Below are 25387 nucleotides of genomic sequence, written 5' to 3'. Positions count from 1 at the left end.
ACGTGGTAAGGGCCTAGGCTTTTGCCCTGAGATGTGAAGAATTTACTTATGTTTAACAGGATCACTCTAACCACTGAGAACACATTGAAGTGGGTGGTGCAGGACTGGGACTTCAAGGGAGGCAAGGGAAGTAAGGCAAACGTGCTAGTCCTGTTTTTATTTATTTTTTGCCTTCTGTTCATCATGGATTCTTTGCATTAATTTTGATTTAAAAAATATGGCATTAAAATATCATTTGCCTTTATTCCTGAGTTTTTTTGATGTCTCTTACATTTTGCATTGGAGGTGGTACCTCAACTCTAGTCGGTTGGAGGGGCCAAGGGGAGAAGCAGTGAGACCAGTTAGAAGACACAGCGACATCTAGAGGTAAGGGGTAATAGTAGCTTGGACTGGAGTGGTGATAGTGGAGGCAGAATGATCAAGTCTTGGAATATATTGTACAGATGAGTTGGATGCATTGTGAGAGAAAGATGAATCGAGAATGACATCCAGTTTTTTGACCTGGGCAGATAGAGGAATAGAGTTGCCACAACTGAGACCAGGAATAGCAGGTTCCTGGAAGAAGAGCAGGAGCTTGGTTGGAAGCAAGTTGATTTTTGAGATTTGCATTAGCTAATCAGATGAGGAGGTCCAGTGCACAGTTCGATATGAGTCAGAATTTTATGGGATATTTACAGCCAGCAGATGTTGATTTGGCAGCTACCTGCAGAGAGGTGATGGTTAAGCTGTGAAATTGGATATCACTTAGGTACTGAGTGTGAGAAAAAAAGGTCCAAGAACCAATCTCTGGTGTACTCCAACTTCTGGAAGTTGAGGAGACAAGGAGGAATCAGCAAAGGGGAATGAGATGAAGTGAGCAGAAAGATAGGAGGTAAACCCAGTGAGTGAGGTGGATTGGAAGCCAAGTAGGAAAAGGATTTGGAGATCGAGTAAGTGACAGAACACTGTAAACCAACTATAATGTAAAAAAATAAAAATCATTATATGTAAAAAAGTAAGTGGTCAGGTGTGCCAAGTCCTGCTAAGTCAAGTAGGATGAAGCCTGAACAGAGATGCAGCTCCTGAAACTAGACCTTGTTCAACTGTGTGCCCTGCAAAAGTTCCTTAACTTCTCGGTAACTCAGTATCTTCCACTGAGGAAGCAATAGGATTTCTCTTAGGGTTGTAATATTATATGGGTAAATGTGTTGAGAGGGCTTTGGAAACGTTCCTGGAATATAGTAAATGCTGGACTAATGTCAGGCATAGGTAAATAAAATGAAAAAAAGAGAGGCAACCACCAAGGACTGCAACTTCTCAGAGACTGTGCCATAACAAATTCCAGAGGTTAGTGAAACAGCACGATTATCAAGATAATGAAGGCTGAGAGAAGAAAGGGGCAAGGAAATGGAAGGTGGATGGAGAATTTAAAGAATCATGGGCTCTCCTCTCTCTGTTTGCTCATTTGTGAATTGGGGTAACAGGCAAGCTGTGACATTGCTATATGTGAGAATAAAATAATAAAACACCGTGAAGTGTTTAGTTCTGCCCAGTATATGGAAGGTCCTCCCACCTGATTTCCTGCTGGTACTAATCACTCATGCTGGAGAAGAGAAGTGGAGAAGAGAAATAGCAAAAAGATGTCAGAAGGGTCCTGCTGGACACTGTGTAGTTTCCTTCCCTTCTTCTCCTTTCTTTATCATTTTAAAAATGGGCTGAGGGAGGGGCCGATAATATGAAAAACCAGAGGTCTCTTCCAGCTCTGCCACCTTTCATTAGTCTTCCCTTAATGTCTCCTCATCCCCTTTTTTCCTAGCAAAGAAGTACTTTGTTCAAATGTGTACTCGCCACCAAACCTGCTGTGTAGAAATGTTCCCCTCTTTTGTCCATCTGCCTCCATTCAGGGGAAACTGAGTCTCAGTTTCCTAACATAAAATTTAGGAAAACATTATTTCCCACGTCATAGGGTTGTTTTTAAGGATTAACTATTTTAAATGTATTCATATTTAAAGTGACTCCTGACATTTAATAACTGCCCAGGAAGTGTTAGTTATTTGATTATTTAATTAGCATTTAATTAACCTCTAATTCCAAGGGTGTAGAATTGCAAAACCTCTTATGGGGAGGATGAAATCCCAAGTTCTTAGCATGCTACATCATCTCTTCCGGACTAGCTCCCAGACTCCCCTTCTAGTGTCGTTCACATACCCTACCTACCACTAGGAATTCCCATGTTTTCTTATACATCTGGGATCTCTGCTTCAAAGGCCCTTTCCCTCTCTTTTCTTCTCTTCTCTTCCCTTCACTTTCCTTCCTTTCCCTTCTCTCATCTCACATCATCACAATTAGCAGTTGGCCCCGTTAATACTTCCTGACTTGATGGAAATGCTGTCTGCTCCGTAATGCTTCTTTTGATACTCCCTGTGGGTAATGTTAGATGCCACGTCCTTAATGCTCTCAAGAACGCTTGTATATCCTTTGGTTTTTGCAGGGAGCACTATAATTATTTGCTTACCTAACTAAATTGTGAACTTCCTGATTGTAGGGACTATGCTGTACTCATCTTTGCCCAAAAGGCTTATTCTGACAGTACGCTAAGTGCTCAATAAATACCTGTGGAACAAACAGGAGACCTTGGATCAGCTTTTTACAAATTATAGTGACTGGATCGGAAGTAAAATGATTCTGCATCAAATTTCCTAACACTTATCATTATTCTTGTTCCACTCACTTCCTGCCAAGTTCTGTCCTAGAATGAATTTGCTTTACATAAGAAATTGATTTGAGTGATTTCTCTGCATTTTTGAATGTGCCATCATATTTGGGAGAGGAAAAATTTCATAAGAGTAAAATTTTAAATGCCAAGTGATTGAAAAATAGAGTTAACCTTTGGAATTTTTTTTTTCTCAGTGCCTTTCTGTTTTTATATTTGCAAGGTTAGTGCCCATTCGATGAAGAAAAAAAGTGCCTTTTTGATGGGGGAAAAAAAAAATTGGGGGTTTAAGATTTCTGTCTTCCTGAAAGTCACTGGTGGATTGGAGCGAACAGCTCACCTCATGACTTGGCTGAGACTAATCAATAGAAATTTCCAGAGTTCACTATTGGGCAAGATCAGAGTTGCTGTTCCTGACCCTTGACCCTGATGGCGCCAGTGCCAGTGGGTCCTGGCTCAGAGAAGGTAGCAGGGAACAAAGATGAGGAAGAGGGAAGAGAGAAGCAGGTAGGGGGTAGATGATGACTTTTCCAAATGTAGAGCTATCAGGAAGATACCGTCTGCTGCTCTTAAATTATAATCCTAATCTATAAAGAAGAAAACTATACATAAAAATTGTATATAAAAATTGAGCTTAGATTTCCCACTATGGCACAGTGGATTACTTCAGCTGTGAGATAGGTTGAAGCTGCCGCTCAGACTTGATCTCTGGCCTGGGAATTTCTATATGCTGTGGGTGCGGCCAAAGGCTCAAATACAGAACCAGGCTGTGGAAGGAAAAATCTGAGACTCTGAGTGCATTTTAGGTGATATTTATTATCTAGATGTGCCTGAAGTTATGGCAATGTGGGAAGATCTTAATGCCCTAGTGGAACATGAGTTGGCAGCTAGGAAACAGAGAGAGTGGCAAAACAATTTTTTTATTTGTTTGCTTTTAAAGTCTCTCAAAATAGTAAATTAGGCAAGACATGAGACAAAGGTAAGAGAAGTACACAGTGGAAAAATCACACTTAAATAGTGAAGAAAGAGTAGCTTGGAAAAGCAAAAGCTGGTTGATGGTGATTGATCGGCAGAGAAGAACCAGAAGGAGATGAAGGATAAAGAAACAGAACTAAGCTAGATTTCTTGTTGGAAAACTAAATGAAGTAATTATCCTCAACTTTAATAAAAAGCTCAACAAATATTTAATATCTGTCACAGGTCACAATGGCAGGCGCTGTTCTAGACAATTTAGAGTTAGGAAGTGGAGTAGTGTTATTAATATTATTATTTCAATTTTATTTTGTTTTTTCCAAAGTGGACAGATAGGAATACTGAATGGGAAGTAAGGCTATTTCTGACTTGGGAAGCAGAGGAGACGTGTTCTTTGTGAATGCGGAGACATGGGGGTCTACACTAGCAATGTACCCACGTGCATTTCAAATGGATGGTTGTAGCTTCACTTGCCATTGGGACCTCTCCAAACCAAATCCAGTCTTTCCCCAATGTCTTACTGTGCACTGAAGTCGCATGATGTAGGCTGAACATAACTCTTATGCAACATGCAAGTTGAGCAAGTGGTTTTATCATGAATTTCAGCCTTCTAATATCGCCTGAGAATTTTACACAGAAGTTCTGAATTGTATTGAAATGGTTTGTGAAGGATTTATGACCAAAGTTTACATATTTACCTAATGAGGCGAAGTAAAAATTACTTTGTATTGATAAAAAAAATATAAACTAGCTCTAATGTCCTTTTTGGAAAAATGCTTACAATCAATCCTAAGCTCATTTTGGAAGTGAATTAATGTGATAGCTCTTTATTTGACCATGCTTCATGAGCTGTAGCAAAATTAATAGAAAATATACATACATAAAATTCCAAAATTTAGCCGTAAAAACATCACCCAAAGTCATAATATGTGGCATCTTATTTTTATTTTTTATTTTTTAAATTTTTTAAACTTTTTTTGTCTTTCTGACTTTTCTAGGGCCGCTCCTGACACATATGGAGGTTCCCAGGCTAGGGGTCTAATTGGAGATGTAGCCACCAGCCTACGCCAGAGCCACAGCAACGCAGGATCCGAGCTGCATCTGTGACCTACACCACAGGTCACAGCAATGCAGGATCCTTAACCCACCAAGCAAGGCCAGGGATCGAATCCGCAACCCCATGGTTCCTAGTTGGATTCGTTAACTACTGAGCCATGACGGGAACTCCATGCCATCTTATTTTTAAAAAGCAATATTTATCAGCAAAAAAAAAAAAAAAATCAAATTAATCGGAATTTCTTTTATGTTATTCAGACATTAATAATGAGTCATGCATTTAACTGGACTGTCAGTTTGGGCTTAGACAAGGCTTACAATAAAGAAAAGCTGTTTGTAGTAGATATATTAATTTTACTTGTAATTATTGACAAAGTTCTTCTATAGTAGGTTTCACATTTTTAGAGAAGGACAATCTTGCATTTAAATTTTAGTTGTGCCACCATGATTTTCAGTATCCCAAGACACTGCTTCCTATATAAGACTAGGAGCAATGATACTAAATGTTTTTTCCTTTTTTTTTTAACAAATGATTAAATAAATCAGATAATGGATATGAAGGCATCTAACAAAGTGCTTGGCAAATAGAAGATACTTGGTAAACAGTGTTTGTTCCTTATCTGCTGCTTTGGTTGATTTTTAGCCATCATCTGTGGTTCTCTGAATTGTTATTCTCCTTTCTAGAAACTGTCTGAAGTGAAAAGATGTGCAGTTTTTAATGTATTATCTTGAATTTCATACTGCTTTAGTAATATAATTATTTCATTTGTTTTCTTTTCTCAGTAGGAAAAATGTAAGGTCTTCTCTGTGTGTGTGTGTGTGTGTGGTGTCTCACAAAGCATGTTAATATTGTAATGAAGATTAAACACAATCTAAATATACAATGATAAAGAAATATATGACTAAGCAGTGGTACAGTTCAGAGAATAAACCTGATGTTCTAATAGAACATATTTAGGCATATATTTGTGAAATATAACTAAGTAAGAAAAGACAGGTTACAAAACAATGTATAGCATGATTTCATTAAGACTTATGATTTTATATTCATAAGACTGATTATAAAAGGATAACTGGTTGTATCTGGGTCATGCATTAGCAAATTATTTTTATCATTCTTGCTTATTTGACTTAGTTTTCCGTAATATACATATACAGCTCTTACTCTAATCTAAGAAATAAGTTAAATTATGTTAATAAATGAATGTCAGTGTAAACGAGTCATCAAAAACTGAGATGTGGTGAAGGTTCTGTCCTGAGGAAACTTGTTGTTTTCAATATTTCCTAATAAGTGATAGTCAATTGATTAGTCAAAAGAGGCTAAAAGAAATCTTGAAAGAGTTTTAAAAATAATTTTAAAAAGTAAATTAATAAAGCAGAAAACTCTGTAGTCCTGATAAACACATGTGAGAACTAATCAAAGAGATGGGTAAATCTCCGTCAATCTTGACGAGGTAAAAAGGAGAAAACTATTTTAAAAACAAAGGAAACAATGAATCAACCAGAGATCAAAAGACTTTTAAAGAAAAAAATTATATCAATAAATTGGCAAATTAGATTCAGTAGCCAATTGCCTAGAAAACTCTGAATTTTCAAAATTGCCTCAAGGGTAAATTAAAAATTTGAATAAAATAATAACTGTAAACTATGTTGAAAAAATTCATTGTTTTCCTCCCAAATAACACAGGGTCCAGATGTTTTTATTGGGTGAGTTTTATAAACTTTAAGTTTTCTTAAATGAGTTTTATATACTCAATTTTTTTTATTATAGAAACCTTTTGAAGCAGAGAATAACAGACAACTTATGAAATTTTGACAAGTTTAGCATAACTCTGATACAAAGCCAGACAAATATGTGACAAAACAGAAAACTGTGAACCAATATCACAAGCATAGGTGTGAACTGTATATGCAAAATATCAAAAGTCTAATATACAATAAACATGATGCATTTATTATAAGAATACAGAGATTAGTTTTAGCAAGTTAGAAATAGAATAAAAATCCTTAAACCTATGAGATTTTCGTTAGAAACACACAGAAAACATCATACTAAATAGTGAAATTTTGTAATCATTCATTCTCATTGAAAATAAATAAATCAACCATACACTATTGAACTAGTAAAAGACTACTACAAGGACAGTTATAAAAATAGTCCCTAGTTAAACAGAAAAAATATGAAATGAAGGAGAATCTGAAAAATATCAAGATTTATAAAATAAGAGTAAACAATGTGAAATATACAAAATCTGTATGAGGAAAATGTTAAAATTCTACTGAAGGTTCTAAACGCCTGGGTAGGGAAAGCCACAGTCATCAAAATAGTGTGGTACTGGTACCAAAACAGACAGACAGACCAATGGAACAGAACAGAGAATCCGGAAATAAACCCTGACACCTATGGTCAATTCATCTTTGACAAGGGAGGCAAGAATATAAGATGGGAAAAAGACAGTCTCTTCAGCAAGAGGTGCTGGGAAAAATCTGGACAGCAGCATGTAAATCAATGAAACTAGAACACACCCTCACACCATGCACAAAAATAAACTCCAAATGGTTGAAAGACTTAAATATAAGACAGGACACCATCAAACTCCTAGAAGAAAACATAGGCAAAACACTCTCTGACATCAACATTATGAATATTTTCTCAGGTCAGTCTCCCAAAGCAATAGAAATTAGAGCAAAAATAAACCCATGGGACTTCATCAAACTGAAAAGCTTTTGCACAGCAAAGGAAACCCAAAAGAAAACAAAAAGACAACTTTCAGAATGGGAGAAAATAGTTTCAAATGATGCAACTGACAAGTGCTTAATCTCTAAAATATATAAACAACTTATACAACCCAACAGCAAAAAAACCAACCAATCAATGGAAAAATGGGCAAAAGACCTGAATAGACATTTCTCCAAAGAAGATATACAGATGGCCAACAAACACATGAAAAAATGCTCAACATCGCTGGTTATAAGAGAAATGCAAATCAAAACTACCATGAGATATCACCTCACACCAGTCAGAATGACCATCATTAATAAATCCACAAATAACAAGTGCTGGAGGATCTGTGGAGAAAAGGGAGCCCTCCTACACTGTTGTTGGGAATGTAAGCTGGTACAGCCACTATGGAGAACAGTTTGGAGATACCTTAGAAACCTATACATAGAACTTCCATATGACCCCGCAATCCCACTCTTGGGCACATATCCGGACAAAACTCTACTTAAAAGAGGCACATGCACCCGCATGTTCATTGCAGCACTATTCACAATAGCCAGGACATGGAAACAACCCAAATGTCCATCGACAGAGGATTGGATTCGGAAGAGGTGGTATATATACCCAATGGAATACTACTCAGCCATAAAAAAGAATGACATAATGCCATTTGCAGCAACATGGATGGAACTAGAGACTCTCATACTGAGTGAAACGAGCCAGAAAGACAAAGACAAATACCATATGATATCACTTATAACTGGAATCTAATATCCAGCACAAATGAACATCTCCTCAGAAAAGAAAATCATGGACTTGGAAAAGAGACTTGTGGCTGCCTGATGGGAGGGGGAGGGAGTGGGAGGGATCGGGAGCTTGGGCTTATCAGACACAACTTAGAATAGATTTACAAGGAAATCCTGCTGAATAGCATTGAGAACTTTGTCTAGATACTCATGTTGCAGCAGAAGAAAGGGTGGGGGAAAAAATGTAATTGTAATGTATACATGTAAGGATAACCTGACCCCCTTGCTGTACAGTGGGAAAATAAAAAAATATATTAAAAAAAAATAAATAAAAGCCTGGGTAGGGGAGTTCCCACTGTGGCACAGTGGAAACATCTGACTGGGAACCACGAGGTTGCGGGTTCTATCCCTGGCCTTGCTCAGTGGGTTGGGGATCTCTGAGCTGTGGTGTAGGTCGCAGACACAGCTCAGATCTGGTGTTGCTGTGGCTGTGGCATAGGCTGGCAGCAACAGCTCCGATTGGACCCCTAGCCTGAGAAGCTCCATGTGCCATGGGTTTGGCCCTAATAAAAGGACAAAAGACAAATAAAAATAAAAAGCCTGGATAAATAAACTGATAAAGATCAGTTCTCCCAAAATTATTAAGCTAAGGCAATACCAATTTAAAAACTCCAATTAAATTATTTTGAAATTTGACAAACTTGATTCTTAAGTTCATCTGGCAGGAAAAATATCAGTAAATATCACATGTATTGAAAATATAAAATTTGGAACTAGCCTGATCAAAACTTAAAATTGAAACAGGCAATGATAATCATTTTGTAATATATAGAAATATCTAATTACTATGCTGTGTACCTGGAATTAACATAGTGTTGTAGATCAATTATATTTCAATAAAAATAAATAGGTATAAGAATAGACAAACAGATCAATGGAATGGAAAAAAGATTAGACCAATATTTGCATTTATATTGGCATTGACAATGGGGCAATAATAGGGAGATCAAAATTGAGAAAAACAATTGCCATACTATCTCACAACATATAATAATATTCTAGGCAGATTAAAGAAATAAATCTTTAAAAGTATTGTATAACTGCTAGAAAAAATATGGGAGAACATTATTTTTTGTAATCTTATAATGTAGAAAGTCTTCCTAACCAAGCACATCAAAATCCATAAATGAAAAGACTAACGGAAAGGACGACATAAAATATACTTAACATCTGTAATGGCAAAATAAAGTTAAAAAGAAGCTGCAGACCAAAAGAAAATGATTGCTACATAAATAGTATACAGAGAATTATACAAAGAGTGCTTTAAAATCAATAGTAAAGAGACTCATAAATCAGTGGACAAAGAGCAAAGGACATGAGCAGTCAATTCACAGAAAAAAAGTAGTTTATAAACTTATTTAAATATGTCATCTTTAATGATTCGAAAATACAAAACAAAATCGATACCTATTTGGCAAAGTTAGAATAGATTTCAAATAGTATCATAAACGTAGCTAACATTAACTAAACACTTAGTATCAGCTATGTTCTAAAAACTTAAAATATAATTCATTTAATCCTTATAAAAACTCAGTGTGGTAGGTATTATCATTTCTATCATATAGGTAATAAGCCAAGTTAGGTTAACATGCCCAAGGTTACCCCAGTGATAAGTGGCAGAACCATGATTTGAATCTAGGTGGCCTGGGGCCAGTCTGTGCTCTTAATTACTAAATTTGACTTCTCACCTTAAAAATAATAGACAAGCGGTGACAGGGAGGGAGGAGAGAGATCAGATTAGCTACACAGCTTCCATTAAAGTGTGAGGAACATGTGAAACCATGATGAAATTGATGGAGCTGGTACTGTAAGTCTATGTTCTCTTCCACAGGGACAGATGTTCTTGGTCATTGAAAGCAATATGCTAATTTAAGGACTACTGTATAGCACAGGGAACTACAGTCAATATCTGTATAACTAGGTCACTCTGCTGTATACCTGAAACTAACCCAACATTGTAAAGTAACAATACCTCAATTTTTAAAAAATGGCTAAAAAAAGCACGATGGTTAATTTAGTCACTTTGCTTGAATGAAAACAAGCTATTGTAATAACTCTTGAGTGTGCTGTGGGTGGATTGCCTGATGGTTCACCTGGATACATTCAGGATCTGACCCCCTTTGGACCTAGTCCAAAATGGACACATGGTCTTTGCCAGCCCTCTGTTATGTACTTGGCCATACCTCAGAGTCTTCACAGGTGACCAAGTGATATATCTTTTGACAGGATCTGACTTGAATTTCATGTTAATTTCTATTATTCCATGTAAATTAAAGTATTAGTTCCTCCTCCCTACTGATCTTTAGCTCTTCTGAATTGTAGATAGCCAGAGAGGAGGACATCAGCTATGAGATACCTGGTAGAATAGGGCAATGGTGGGTAACCAAAGCCTCAACTTCTCACAGGTACCAAACACAACTATTTGGGGATCAGGGTCTTCTCTCTTTCTCCCTCTATCTCCACCTTCAAATGTTCATGCAGTTACTTTTTCCTTCTTCTGTCTCTTACTCTCTTCCCTTCTTCTGTACGTTATTCTCTCTCCTGCTCCTTTGGTGACACCCCTGGCTGAAGAAGTTACTGATTCCATCTGTAAAGTATGTCATCCTTTTAAGACAAGTTGTTAACAGTTGTGGAGAAGCAATACTAACGACACACTTTAAAGAAATGGCTATTTTTGCAAAGATGTATGGGACCAGCTGATACTTTGATTACTGTTTGTTGATGTTTAGATACATATAGCATCGTACTTGGAGTCATTCCTAGTCCTAAATAGAATGACTTAAAATAGCAAAACCTAAGATACTGGGGGAAATTGCACCATAGGAAAAATATCTCTAGAGAAAAATAAAATTATACCAGAGGAAAAATACTCTTGAGGCTACCGACTTAGAATTTATCACAGAAAAAGAACAAGGAGATGTATAATACACAAATGATTATATTGCAATTTTTGTATATGTTTGTGTATATACATATGTGCATATATATAAACATGCCTGGACTAAATCAGGGCATTATGAACATCCAGGGGATGAGAAGGCATGTCTTCCCTGATTTTTTTTTTCTTTTTTTGGATAATTCAAAATCAGGAATCACATGCAATCTATTTTGAAAAGAAAAGGGTTCTCAGACTCTCAGGAAAGTTGAGCACATTCAGATCATCATTATTGTAAAATGATGCTGAGGTCTGGAAATCTTTCTTGTTTTGTTTGAGGAAAAAAGTAATTTCAAATAGTCAGAAATATTTTTTTTTTCCTATTTTTAGGGCTGCTCCCATGGCATACGGAAGTTCCCAGGCGAGGGGTTGAATTGGAGCTGTAGCCACTGACAACAACCACAGCAATGTCAGATCTGGGCCGCCTCTGTGACCTACACCACAGCTCATGGCAACGTCGGATCCTTAACTCACTGAGTGAGGCCGGGGATTGAACCTGCGTCCTCATGAATACTAGTCAGATTTGCTTCCGCTGAGCTACGACGGGAACTCCATGAAATTTTTATTTTCATTTTAAAAAGTCTGTTTAAAAATGCATAATTTATGGTCCAATAGAAACACCTATTTTTTTTAGCATATTCTCATTAAGTGAATATTATAGAGGTACATTTTATCTATTTCAAAAAACATTTCACCATTTATTTGTTTAAAATGCCCTTTAAATATCAACAAAGAGCCTTTAAATCCCTGGAATTTAGTTTGAAACTATAAATTACACACAGAAAAGCAGGAGAGGAAGCATTAACCTATGCATGTATTGCCAAAATAGGACCTTGATATTTAACTGCAAGTGTTCTGAAATTTTAGCAGGAATTGTGGGGAAAGAACACACTCCTTACCTGGCCTCCATGATAATCACCTGTACTTGGGTATCACCTTCCCCACCCCCACAGGGGTTTTGATTCAAGTAATCTGGAGAGAGACCCAGGTAATGGTATGCTTTAAAGCCTCCTCAGGTGAACATATGCAGCTGAGTTTAGAACTGCTGCGTTAAGCTCTATTGTACATGTTAAATGTCAAACAAAACGAAACATGGAGAGTAATTTATCCCACTTGCCAGTAGTTGGGCTAGTTACGTTAAAAAAATGACTGAAAAAAAGAAAAAGCCTATAAAAAAAGGCAGTCTATATTATAGGAAAAAGGGAATAATCCAAATTTTCTCTAATAATTGTCCTGTCTATATTTTTATCACTTCTAATCAGTACATGCTTTTAATTGCCAGCATTTAGAAATACTATCCTTGAAATATCACCCCAAAACATATTCTTTCTAGATTCTGGCATAAATGATTTGTATTCAACTCTCTTTCCATGAAGACCAATCAATAAGGTTTTCATATTACTGTCGTACGCCTAAAACTATTACTGTGGCTCTGTGTATGGAGGGGAAGTAAAAGCTGTGAGGCAGAGAAAGGATAGGAAGTAGAAACTAAGGATGGCTTTTAGAAGAGGGAGGAGCAGAGGTAGGAAGCAGTTGAGTCCAGTTAACAATGAAGCACCTTCGTAAATCTATGTATCCCTACTGCTGGAGTCCTTATAGCTTCTTCATTCAGAACCACCTCTAGTATAGTCTCTTCATGAAGTCTAGATCTTGACTTTTTCCTGCTGTCTGTACATATGTGACCTTACTTCTTACTTGTCTTACTTCTACCTACATCGTCCACCCCCTCCTCTGTTACTAGACTTAACCTGAGCTAAGTCAATGCATAGAAAGGAGCTTCACTTCTACTACCTCCAAGCATGACTTCTCTGCTCTGCATACCACTGATAGATCAATCTCCCTAAAATTTCCCTTGTAATATTCTTCTACTCATAAACCTTAGTTGGCCTCATCATTAACTAGAAAGAAAATGTTTAGCTCCTTGGCCTATTCTTTCAGCCAAGAACTACATGTTGGCTCTCTTGGGTCTCCGTCTTGCCAGCTACAGATCTTGGTACTTCACAGCCTTTGTAATCAAACAAGCCAATTCCTTTTCTTATATGTTTAATTTCTAAGTTGACTTACAAACTAGTAAAGTGGTAATCACAGCATGAAATGTAGGTATCCTTCAGCCTAAGAGTAGATGTTTATTCTGTAGTCCTGGGACAGGTTTTTCGTATGATGGATTAGAGAGACCCGATGAGCTGGTGAGGTCTGGTGTTATGTCTCTTTTTAGTCCTCTTGAGATTGTCCTTTTGAACTTAGTTGCTACATCTAGTTTCCTCAGACCAATTTGGAAACATTAGGTTGAGAACTCAGTTCTCATTAAGGCCGTTAGTCACTGACTAATAGAATACATTCAATCCTGGAGTGTAGTTCACAAAAATCCAGCTATCTAAAGCTCTGTATTAACAATGGCCCTAAGGCAATCCGATACTTGTGATAAAAGACAGCCTTATATTTTCCTTAAAAAACCCTGATTATGTAAATTCTGATTTTATGCTAACTCACATGCATCAGTATAAACTGCCCTTATTAAATTCTTTGCCTCCTTATATTTTTTTTTAGTCAGCTACAGAGGTCTGATACTTTCTTTTGAATTCCCACTGCCATTAATTACCATCTTTGCAACCATCATTTAATACCTAGATCATTTTTGTAACTCAGCCTCTGGTCTTTTCTAACTCTTAATACCATCTGCATAACACTGGTTGATTTTCTTAAATATCCACTTTATTTTACTCTTCTATTAAAATAATTTCAATGGCCTCACATAACTTTGCCAATTAATGTCAACTTTTCTATATTATTACCTATCACACTTCCCCAATGTTGTACTCCATGTTAATTTCCATTGTATGCTTTTCCTCTACTCAGGCCAGTTTGAAGGATGGCTAGGAGTTAGAAGAATAAAGGAGAAGAAAGGGACTCTAGGGGACAGAGGTGTAAGTGAAAATAATATGGGTGGTTGAGAAGTTGAATATGGTTGGGATATTGAATGCAAACTGGGAGGGGGTCTCTTCAGGGAGGGAGGGAGAGTGACAGCAGATAAAGCTGATAAGGTAGGCCAGAATTAAATCAATATTGGCATGATAGATGTTCTCATTGTATTATGATGTCAGTGGGATCAGTATGGAAGAATTTTAACCAGACTCTGTGTACTTAAGAGAGATGACTCCATGAGTTTTGCTGAGCATAGCTTAAAGGCAGAAAGACTAGTTTAGAGACAAATGGAAAGAAAGAAGGGCAGAGCTATAACTGAGCAATGAATGTAGGATGAAGAGAGGTTGGGCCATAAATTTCCCAAAGATATGCACTCATCTTATTTCCAGCCCTTCACATTTAGCCTGGTGCTGAGTTTTTGTGTCATGTGTATTTGCTGAACAGAATGGGAATGCTGTGTGGCCCTGTGACTGCTCCAGACTTTATCCTATTTTTCCTGATTTTCTAATTCTACCACATGATATTAGAATACACAAAACTTTGCACTGTTGTTTATTATTGCTTCACAAGTTTAAGGGTTTCATAGTCAATAATGAACAAAACCCCATAGGATCATGAATTCATACCGACTTAGGTTTGAATATCAAATTCCATCCCTTAAGAACTTTCTAAATTTGGGTCAAGTTATTTAATCAGGTGCTGGTTTCTTCATTTCAAAATGGAGAATACATGGAGTTCCCTGTTGGCTCAGAGGGTGAAGAATCTGGTGTTGTCACCGCTTTGGCTCAGGTTTGATCCCTGGGTTGGGAACTTCTGTATGCCATGGGTGAGGCCAAAACCACCCCCTAAAATAAAAGGAAGACAAACCAAAATTGGGGATAATGGCACCTATCTCACAGGGGTGTTACAATCATTTAAAGTGATTGGATGAGTGCACAGCACAGAGCTTGGTACACAGCACCTCTGGATGTTTTTCTTTACCTTTTTCTACCTCTTCCCCTTCTCTCTCCAATTAGCTGGGTATTTTATTCAGTAAACAGTATCATGTACCTGGTAAGTGCAAAACACTGTTGGGTGGGGGAATTGAAAAATAAATAGGATCATTTTCTTGCCTTTCAGGAACTCCTCATTTAACAAATAATATCCATTTCCAGCAATATAAGAGACCTTGAAGAAGGCAGTGATTAATTATTTGGGATTGCTATGTGAGCTCTGGAGAATCCTTCATGGGTTCCTTGATTTTACAGAGAAATATACAATGCCTTGTATATCCAACACGGCATCTAGAATAATGCAAACAAAGATACAATATATCAATCCCTTAACATAATAATCTTCTTGATATCCTTTCATCTAGCCATTTCCACACTCCCTTCTTCTGTGGCACCCCTGAAGCCCATCTCTCCTCTGCAAGTAATTTTATCTTGGGGGGGTTGTCTGTTGCCATGCCTGTGCAGGGCACTAATTTGGGGGCAGTTTACATAAGCTCAGGCTTGCTTTTTTTCTTGTGCTAATAACCATACTCTCCTTCAGCAATCTGCATTTTTATAAGTGGGTTTGAATACTTTGAATACTTGGATGGGTTTCTTTGTTGTGACTGTGAAAGTAACAGAGCCTGAGATATTTGTACTCTGGGGTGGTTTCAGACCAGATTTCTAGTCTGCTTCCTTTGCTAATTACCCAGGTTCTTTTAAATCACTCTGTAGGGACCTAATTAGGAGGCTCTGTATGTGAGAGAGAATGTCTCTGCCTTGGAAAAACTTCCAGAGTCAGGGAGAAATTGTTCCTAACTTACATTGTAGGGCCAGTCATGGGGACAGTTAATTTCTAAGCCACTGACTTACAGGCTAAAATACACTTTCTGCATGTTAACCTCATAGCCGCTCTCTCTTCTGTTTTCTTCTAGTAAAGTATCATGTAATCAACACAGAAATGAGAAGAGGATTATAGCTGCAATAGCTAAGGTTTATGCACACTTAACTTTTTCTAAGAACTTCATGTGTAATTTCTGATCTAATCCTCAAAACAACCTTGATTTTATGGCAGAAGAAACAGGTACAGGGAAGTTAATTTGCGGAAGGCCACACAGCTAGTAAATGGTAGAGCCTGGATTTGAGCGCAGGCATCATGGGTCCAGAGCCTTCTGCCTTAACATTGTGACCTGTTTCCGCTTGGCCATGCCAGTACTATGAATCAGCTTTGTTTCATTGGGATTTTGGGAAGCGTTTGAAATCTTGAATCATTATTATCAGAAGTAATAAACTGAATTATTATTATTATAGGAAATATTTGGTTTATGGCTTATTTTGAAAGGCAAATAAGAGTTTCTAGACATAAGATTTTCTCTTTAATATTCTGTGGGACCATATACTGGTATTCCCTAATTAATATCAATTTAAGTAAATGCATCTGTATCAAGTAACTTTTTTAAATAAGGGAGAGACTTGGAGGAATTATCTAGTAAATATGATGCTCAAATGATTAATAAAAAATCAAGAAATATTCAATAAGTGAATTCCTCAAAGATCAGACAGCTACCAGCCATTCAAATACTTTATATTGTCCTCGGGTCAGCCATGACACTTCCACCCTAGGCCATCTCTCCTCTGTATCTTTTCTTATTCACCATCAAAACTTATCCTAAGTTTCATTTCCACAAGGCTTTACCAGGCCAGATAACCTGCCAGGTGATTTTAGGCTATACTGTTCCTAAATGTTAACACCTCAAAATTTTCATATCACACCCATTCTGTATTCCAACTCATTTGTATTTTTAAAAAAGGAACTTCTGGAAACATTCTTTTTATCCTAAATGAAGAACTCTATCGAGGCTGGTGGAGCAGCTATTTGGGTACATCTGGGTCTCCATTGCAAGCTCCAAATTAGGTCAGTTTAAATATGGGATTCCCTTAGCATTCATGGACCTAGCAACCCAATTTCTCTTCCCTGGGGAGAAGGGTGTGTCCTCCAGGTGGGAGGTGCTGTGTCCTCCTCAGACACTGACAAAATCCAAGTGTAATGCAGCCAAGTCATTCAGGACAATTACTTTGTATTTTCAGAGGTGGCTGTATTTCCTCTGCGTTCTGGGCCTGGTAGTCTCTTCATTCACAAGATGAGTTGCCTTTAACTGAGTCTCTGGCTGTGTCAGTCTGTGAGTCTGAGTGTAGCAAGAAGAGTGGGACCCAGCGTGAGAGGAATATTCCTTATAACCATGGAGGTCCTGTTCATCTGTCCCCCAGAATGTGTGTAGAGAATCAGGCTGAATTAGAAATACCGTTCAGTGGGAGGAGATATAAAAGAAAGGGCCTGCCAGAGGGTCGGAGTCTGACACTTGGGTTCCTCCACTAATAAAAGTGTCTTTTATCCTTGGGAAACTGATTTAGTTTGCCTTTGTCAAATAAAGGGCCTCCAGGTTTCCTTCTAACTCCAAGACTCAGTGGTTCTCAGTGTCGCATTTACTCTTGATTTTCAGTGTCTATCTGCCAGACTACAGGAGTTCACTCTCATTTCTACCACTTACCAGCTGTATGATCTTGGGCAAATTTTTCCATGTCAATGAGACTTCACCTCTCTATTGGAAAAGTGGTATTGCACTAGTGGTATTCCACAGGATTCCAGAGGGTTGAATGAGTTAATCTATGTGCCTGGCATATGGCAGGAGCTATACAGGGATGCAAGAGCTATTATTAATATCATTGTTAGCACTGTCATTGGGTGTCAACTGGTTGGTGGTAAATGCCTGAATTGTGAGCACTGCTGGGGCTCTTCAGGAAAGAGGATTAGAAAGAGGGTTCCTGAGGGTGGGCATTTCTAGGTACCAACACAGTCTGCCCTTCCACAGTATCAGATTCTGCTTTCTGACTGCAACTGCAAATAATATGAAGTCTTAGGCTACTCAGCCAATTCACTCCACACAGGAAGCCCCAGCTGAGCAACTAAACACATACCTAATAGAAGAGCTGGGCAGAAGGATACCAAAGATAAGTTAATAGAAATGAAAATCAATTTCGTTTATACTGAATACCCTGCCAGTGCTCTGCCAATCTTTTTGGAGATGTTCTAGAATCTTCCTGTCTTCACTTCCTTCACTATGTTTGTTATAGCACCTGCATGTGTTTAAATCTTTTTAGGATGGTTTTCTTCTGGGACCTGCATGGGACAGGTTCTCTTCTCACCTTTCCTGTGGACCTTTATACCCTCTCTTCACAGTTTCATCAAACCTCTTAACTAATTCATCAACACATCAGTTACTATCCAGTACAGAAGTTGAAGGAGACTTACCTAGTCTGCACTATTGCTACATACACAGAGCTAGGTGAATGCCTCTTTCAACTAACCAGCTTTGTATGATTGGAGTGATAAATAACTACAATTACCTTGAAGAACCTATGCTTACTAAGTTGATGAAGAATTTTGGTGTTAAAACATCTAAATTCTTACATATAAAATGCTTTGTAAACTAGCATAGCCTATCAAAATATGGTATCACAGTTATTAATTACTGCTCTCTTACTCTAGTGTTCTTTAAGTCAATTGGGCATCCCAAAACAATGGTCTTTTTCTTTAAAAATACTAGAGGAAGAAAAGACATTACTGTGTCATTGGAGGTGGGATATAATAGCATTGCAAACCAATTTGCCCACTTCGTCATTCTACCTAGCCTAATTGTCATGTGCTAATTCTCTTTTGCCACATTACTGACTGGGGCAGAACACTGTACATAACCTTGCCAACTAGAGAGTTATTTTAATCTTTATTATGACTTTCTCTTACTTAATATTGGTAGACCACAGGTCCTATTGGATGAGCAAATCTGGAGAATATTTTCCATATAATCATTAATCTCTACATATATAAAATTCCACATATGTATCTGAATAAGGAAAAAACAAGCATAGGTTATATATCTTTAAAAGAAAATCAAATTAGAGAGCTTAAGATACCAGTATATTTTAGTCAAGATAACCATTTTAATAAAGGGCAATATTTTCATTTTTTGGTTTGGACTGATAAAAAATATTTGTCACAAAGTTATTTTAAATAGTTTTTAAAGCTGATAACCTAGTTTGATTTCGTTTGATGGAATAAAATGATAAACCAGCTTTTCTGATCTAATCAGCAGTAAATATTTGTTAGTTACTGCCTGGATTTTGTATTATCAGGCCAAGGAGCAGATGGGATTTAGATTTCTAATGTAAAATGTCACTGCTGCAGTGCTGCTCCTTTTCCAGATGCTTTCCTGGGGGGAGTTTGGATTGTTGGGACTGCACTTTAGAGGAACCTGGTTACTGTTTCCATGAATGAGATAAAATGGTGTTTATCCTCCATGGATCAATACCATCTTGTTTGAACTTATTGAGTCATTTAGAGACACATAAGGTAATGAAAACCATTGTGCAAGAGTACCCAGTGTCCTACCCAGCATTCTGAGGGATGACAATATTTTTGAAAGAGAGTTATTGAAACAGATTTTTAATATCAACTGGCTGTGTGATGAAATGAACACACACTGTTGACAGGGTGTCCTCTGGCTTTCAGTGAAAAGAGCATGGGGTTTTTAATGAAGAGCTTTCTTGAGCAACAGTCTCTAAATAAAAAGTATATTATGCTTTTTTTTAGAATAAGGGAAAACCATAAATTCCTTTTTTTGGAATAAATGGAAATAGGGTTTCTATTTGTGACTAATCAAACTTCATTATTTATGTACAGTTTTTGATTTGAATGATATTAGCATTGTTTTGACAAAGAGGAGCTAATGGGTAAGTTTGGAAAGTTTTAGGAAATTTTCTGGCGGTTTTTACGAATAGAGAAATGGAAAAGGAATAGGAATTTGCTGAATTCCTGCTGTGTGCCCGGGACTGCGCTTCCCTATTTTGCTTTATAATCTCATTTAATCTTTATGAAATTCTGCAGGACAAATTTTACCCTTGTTTTACTTTTGAGGAATCTTAGATTCAGGGGAGTTGAATCCAAGGTCACAAACTTAGGGAATCTGGGAGCAAACATTCTGATCCAGCTCTGCAGGAGAAAAGTCCAGTGTTCTGTCTATAATTAATTTGGAGAGTCTCTAAGACTCCACGGGCCCTTAGAGGTTTTCAATCATGATGATTTCAGTAGTGATGTTTTCAATCAATTCTGGTTGTTCTGAATGCTGGACCTGGGCTATAAAAATGATTTGTTCTGCCTTAATCTGTGTTGTGAGGAATATCATTTCTTAGAGATGTCAGTGGAGGTTATGGAAAGGAGTTCTGTTGTAAATTAAGCTTAGGAAATAAAACATTGACAGTTCAACCAGATATTCACAATGAATGAACATATTTACACGCAGAGTAAATCCAGTCATTGTGAGGACAGATCTCATGGTTCTGTGCCCGGGCTTTGGAGTCAGAACACCTGGTTTGAGACCTTGGCTCTGCCACTTCCTAACTGGGTAACCATGAGCTTGTTAGGTAACTTATTTATGCCTCAGTTTTTTTCTCATTTTATAAAATGTTATAAGAGTACCTGTCTTATAGAGCTGTTCTAAGAATAGCACGAGATACATGCATGAAAAATACTTAGAAGTACACGTGGCAATATGTTTAAGAAATGTCTGTTATTGTTATTATTACTCAAAACACTTACATAGTAAGACTTGCTTTTAACTTGTCCAAACACCATTTCCTCAACTTACTTGACAACAGAGTCCTCCCCACCCCTTTTTTTTCTGAGCCACATATATTCACATCCACAGTGTAGGAAACTTTGTATTTGAAATGACCAGACCAACTTGGTGTTAGTCCAGCTGCAAATAATAACTAAATACTCATTGTTTTCATATCCATTATGTAATTTTATATTTGCCCATAACAACTAATTTCTTTTCTTGACAATGATCTTTCCCCTTCTCTTATACTTGATAAATAATAAATCAGTAAACAGTAATAAAACACAGCAGTAAAATGTGAGAATTGTCTCAAATGGGCAATATCCACACTCTTCCAGAAAATATGACCCTTAAAAATTACCCTGTAAGTTATTCATTTATTACCTGTATTTAGCAGAGAAAAGCTTCAGCACTTTGGCAAGTGATTTCACTTTTATCTCCAGAACTATGCTCCTATTACATGCATCTCAGTACATATTATTAAAGAATGTTGCAGACCAGATGAGCACATCTTTGATGCTCCTAAATTATAACTAGAGTTAAATTTGCCAATGCACATTTTGCAAAACATCCATCCTGCACAATGCACAAATAAGGCTGTTCATCATCGTCTTAAAGATACAAAATAAAGATTTGAAAAGTCCTATAGGAAAGAAACTTCTTGGACTTGGAACCCATTCCCCTTGGAACTTAACTTTGGTAATCATAGAACAAAAGTATTTCAATCAGTATTTAAGAGATTTCTGAGAGGCAGGGAATATTCCTGATAAGGGCCGTAATAGATTTCTTTTTTTTTTTTTAACATAAAATACTATCATATTCTGATCATCTTTTTGGAGTAAACAAAGTGATTTCGTGAAATATAGCCACTGCACCACATTCTCCCAAATCATCCTGATAGGAAAAGTTCTAATAATTAGCCAGGTTGAGATTTAATGTACTCAAAGCCAATCATTTTTCATGACTTTTTTTGTTTTGTTTTTTGCTAGAATGATAAGTGAGTGAACCAGGGCATTCCTTTTGTTAGTATAATAATGGCAGAGGAGCTTAGCAAGAATTCACCAAGGTATTTTTTTGTTTTCTTTTTTTGTGTTTTTGGTGGTAGTATAGGATAAAGGAGGAGAGGGAAGGGGATAATTAAATATAAAAACTCTAAAGTATGATAGAAATTATGACCCACACAGAGAATTCAGAATCTGTCAGTGATGTTAATGCTATGTCTCTTGTTAATTACAGTTTTTTTTTTTTTTTTAACGTTTCCTGGGATCCTAGGACCAGGTCCGGCAGTCAACCACAACTCTCCCTGCTGCCTGGCTATTGCTAAATACATTTCTTAGAAACATTAACCTTGCTTTTGAACCTGAAGTGGTAAATGTACATTTTTTTTTTTTTGGCCTCAGAAATTGATGAAATCAAAAAGCAAAATATGGCTGCCCTCTCGTTTTCAGATTATATCATCATTCTAATATTTTCTTTTGTTTTCAGGTTTCTCTGTTTGTATAAAAACAAACTAGAAAAGTCCCTGAGTTCAGCTCTAGAGTGGGAGAAGGTAAAAGCTTTTTTCTTTGCATTCCCACTGATCCACACTGCACAGAGTTGAAATAGAAAAAGGAAACACGCAGACCATACCTGAGTGATTTCAGGGATCCCCACCCGGAAAAGGTTTCCTTGATTATGGCGAATTCAACGTGTCACTCTGGTTATGCTCTAATCATCATATCAAACTCCAAAGGTTCAGCGGCTTTAGGTTTGGTTTACAATTCCTGGGAGTTAAACTTTAACTCACCCTGTCTCTTGCATCCATGCAGCCCTTTGACCAGACAGTTGGGTCACTAAAGCCCAAGCAGAATCTACAAAACTACTGTTGTCATTGGTTTACAATATTGTTTCGCATTAAAAATCATTGATGTGAAGAGCATTTTGATGCTGTCTTAAATGGCATATATTTAAAAAGTAGAACCCACTGTTACTTGAGTAACTAAGCTTTTCTTTATGCTCCCTTGTTTTCTGCTAGGCCAAAATGATATTAAGCCTAAGGGTATTTATGAGTGTTTTCTCCCTTTTTCACACTTCTTTTATCTCTGTATTACATGGAATAAAGTGTGGAGTTTCAGGTCAAGTATGTAGATAAAAGCTGGCATACAAAAATAAAACACACAAAGCATTTATATAACCAAGTAAATAGGGTCAGATCAGCTTGGGGAAAGCAGCCTTTTTTTGAATTACCAGCTGCTCTTTCAGATTTTAAGAGGGAGTCATCACTGTGAAAACATCATCATCAGCTATGTACTGAGGTTGTATGAGAGCTGAGGCTATTGTTCATTACTTGAAGTTTCTGTGGCAACTGTGTTTCTTGAAGAATAGAGAAATGTTATTATCCATGATAGGAACTTATGTTCTAAATTGTCTGATATAGTCAGACAATTGTCCAGTCTACAAAGGAAATATCTAAGGGTCAAAAAAGCTCACTTCAAAAAAAAAAAAAAAAGTGAGTTCCCATTGTGATTCAGCAGAAGTGAATCTGACTGGTATCCAGGAGGATGCAGGTTCAATCCCTCACCTCGCTCCGTGGTTTAAGGATCCGACATTGCTGTAAGCTGTGGTGTAGGTCATAGACATGGCGTGGATTTGGCATTGCTGTGGCTGTGGTGTAGGCCAGTGGCTATAGCTCGGATTAGACCCCTAGCCTGGGAACCTCCATCTGCTACGGGTGTGGCCCTAAAAAGACAAAAAAAAAAAAAAATAAATAAATAAAAAACTTAAAATCCTCCTAATTGTAAATTGTAAGGGTTTATATACTACAGGCCCCCACACTGAAATTTGAGGACACTTACATAGCTTCAATTCTATTAAAGGAATCTAATTTTGTAGGAACCAACTCTTAAGAGAAGTACTTGTTCATTCTGTGCTTTTTTTTTTTTTTTTTTTTGGCCACACCCACAGTATGCAGAAGTTCCTAGGCCAGAGATCAAACCTGCTCCACAGCGGTTGCAATGCTGGATCCTTAGCCCACTGAGCCACCAGGGAACTCTTCTGTGCTTTTTTTTTTTTTAAAAACAAAAAATTGTTCCATAATATGGACATAGAGGGAGATAAGTCAGTTGAGCACATCTGGGAATATCAAACATGTTGTCTGAATGCTAGTTCTGCCCACAGTTTGCAGTTCTCAAATAAAAGGAAGCCTTGATTTACCTAAACTCTTCCCAAAGCAGTGCCTGACCAGTTTTCACAAAGACACTCCCAGAACAATTGTTTTGCACTGGAGTTTTGCCTCTGGAGCGAGACCTAAAGGGAAGCATCCGTGCCCCTGCCAGCTGGACAGCTGTATGAAATACGCATCCCCCTACAATGGCCTTGAGTGGTTCCCCCTCTCCAGGCAGTATTCTTGGTTTTCTTAGTGAAAACTCAGTCTGTGCTAACATAGTTCACAAGTGTGTGGGGAATTCTTAGCTTGAGTTCACTTGGTCCTGCAGAGAGCTGTTGCATATTATAAGACTGTCAGGTCCTGGGAGGATTTTATTGGTTGTTATGTATGGTAGGTGCCTGGATGGTGAGAAGTAGAGACAAAGAAAAGAAAGTCCAGGTTTTTAGGTATCTAGTGGAACAGCAAAACATGATGGTTAAAGAAAGCATTATATTAACTAGTTATTATAAAAAAAATTATTCGCCCCCCCTTTTTTTGCCTTTTTTTTTTTTTTTTTTTTTTTTTTATCAGGGCTGCAGCTGAGGCATGTGAAGGTTCCCAGGCTAGGGGTCAAATTGGAGCTGTAGCTGCTGGCCTACACCACACCTCACGGCAATGCCGGATCCTCAACCCACTGATCGAGGCTAGGGATTGAACCTGCATCTTAATGGATGCTAGTCAGATTCGTTTCCACTGAGCCATAATGGGAAACTCCCTGTTTTTCGCTTTGACGTGTCTTGACATTCAGCAGGGTAGAACTATAATTATGTTAACACAAAATACTTGGGAATAAGTTAAAATAGCCCTGAAATCTGCCAATTCAGGTAAAACAATTTATATATGACTCCTAAGAGCCAAAGGCAGTAATGAATTTGGTGGTACAATTGAGATATTACTGGAAATTTTTTCCTTTTTATTTTCTAATCTACATTGTTGCGACGATAGGGATCTGTTGGTCAGCAATACAAAGAGAAATAGAGGAGCAGCCTCTCTTTCCTAAGGCTACTTAGTGGGTAATTTGTGGCCTTGGGACAAAGAGGAACCATCCGAAACCAAAGAGAAACCAATTCAGAATGAGATCAAATTCATGACCTTGATATCATCAGTCTAATCAAGGGAAATAATTGTATCTAGAATGGCAGGTCTTGCTTTTACTTTGTAAAAATACACCTGGGGCCTCATTATCCTGGGAAAAACAAAGCAATAATCAAATAAACTATTATACAGTATAAACAAATACACAAGTTTGCTTATTTTTATTTTTGTCTTTTTATGGCCATACTTGTGACATATGGTAGTTTCCCAGACTAGAGGTAGAATCAGAGCTGCAGCTGCAGTCTAAACCACAGCCAACGCTACACCGGATCTAAGCTGCATCTGTGACCTGTGCCTCAGCTTGTGGCAATGCCAGATCCTTAAGCCACTGAGTAAGACCAGAAATTGAAACCACAT

General features: G+C 37.4%; 1 protein-coding gene across 1 annotated transcript in view; it reads right to left on the bottom strand.

Annotated features, from left to right (window-relative positions):
* A1CF (APOBEC1 complementation factor) overlaps positions 1-22472 on the bottom strand; it is a 75162-nt gene extending 52690 nt beyond the window's left edge. The window contains exon 1 of the mRNA XM_047761086.1: positions 22381-22472. The gene's annotated coding sequence lies outside the window, so the exon portion shown is untranslated. The remainder of the gene's footprint in view (positions 1-22380) is intronic.
* Positions 22473-25387: the final 2915 nt, after the last annotated feature.

Source organism: Phacochoerus africanus, chromosome 15 (assembly GCF_016906955.1).
Source record: "Phacochoerus africanus isolate WHEZ1 chromosome 15, ROS_Pafr_v1, whole genome shotgun sequence".
NCBI lineage: Eukaryota > Metazoa > Chordata > Mammalia > Artiodactyla > Suidae > Phacochoerus > Phacochoerus africanus.
Note: the sequence above shows the minus strand (reverse complement) of the source record. Positions and strands in the feature narration are given on the sequence as shown.